The sequence below is a fragment of the Physeter macrocephalus genome, chromosome 18 (assembly GCF_002837175.3).
Source record: "Physeter macrocephalus isolate SW-GA chromosome 18, ASM283717v5, whole genome shotgun sequence".
NCBI lineage: Eukaryota > Metazoa > Chordata > Mammalia > Artiodactyla > Physeteridae > Physeter > Physeter macrocephalus.
This window is the reverse complement of record NC_041231.1, coordinates 86,576,810-86,577,824: the sequence shown is the minus strand read 5'-3', so window position 1 is coordinate 86,577,824 and position 1,015 is coordinate 86,576,810.

Genomic DNA, 1,015 nt, shown 5'->3' with positions numbered 1-1,015 from the left:
CCAATCAAAAAATGGGCAGAAGACCTAAATAGACATTTCACCAAAGAAGACATACAGATGGCCAAGAAGCACATGAAAAGCTGCTCAACATCACTAATTATTAGAGAAATGCAAATCAAAACTACAATGAGATATCACCTCACACCAGTTAGAATGGGCATCATCAGAAAATCTACAAACCACAAATGCTGGAGAGAGTATGGAGAAAAGGGAACCCTGTTGAACTGTTGGTGGGAATGTAAATTGATACAGCCATTATGGAGAACAGTATAGAGTTTCCTTAAAAAACTAAAAATAGAATTACCTTATGACCCAGCAATCCCACTACTGGGCATATACCCAGAGAAAACCATAATTCAAAAAGACACATGCACCCTAGTGTTCATTGCAGCACTATTTACAATAGCCAGGTTATGGACGCAACCTAAATACCCACCGACAGAGGAATGGATAAAGAACACGTGGCACATATATACAATGGAATATTACTCAGCCATAAAAAGGAACAAAATTGGGTCATTTGTAGAAACGTGGATGGACCTAGAGACTGTCATACAGAGTGAAGTAAGTCAGAAAGAGAAAAACAAATATCCTATATCAATGCATATATGTGGAATCTAGAAAAATGGTACAGATGAACCGGTTTAGAGACACAGATGTAGAGAACAAACGTATGGACACCAAGGGGGAAAAGCGGGGGTGGGGGGGTGGGGGGATAAATTGGGAGATTGGGATTGACATATACACACTAATATGTATGAAACAGATAACAAATAAGAACCTGCTGTATAAAAATAAAATAAAATTTAAAAAAAGGATACTTCATGGGCTTCCCTGGTGGCACATTGGTTGAGAGTCCGCCTGCCGATGCAGGGGACACGGGTTCGTGCCCCGGTCCGGGAAGATCCCACATGCCACGGAGCAGCTGGGCCCGTAAGCCATGGCCGCTGAGCCTGCGCGTCTGGAGCCTGTGCTCCGCAACGGGAGAGGCCACAACAGTGAGAGGCCCGCATAC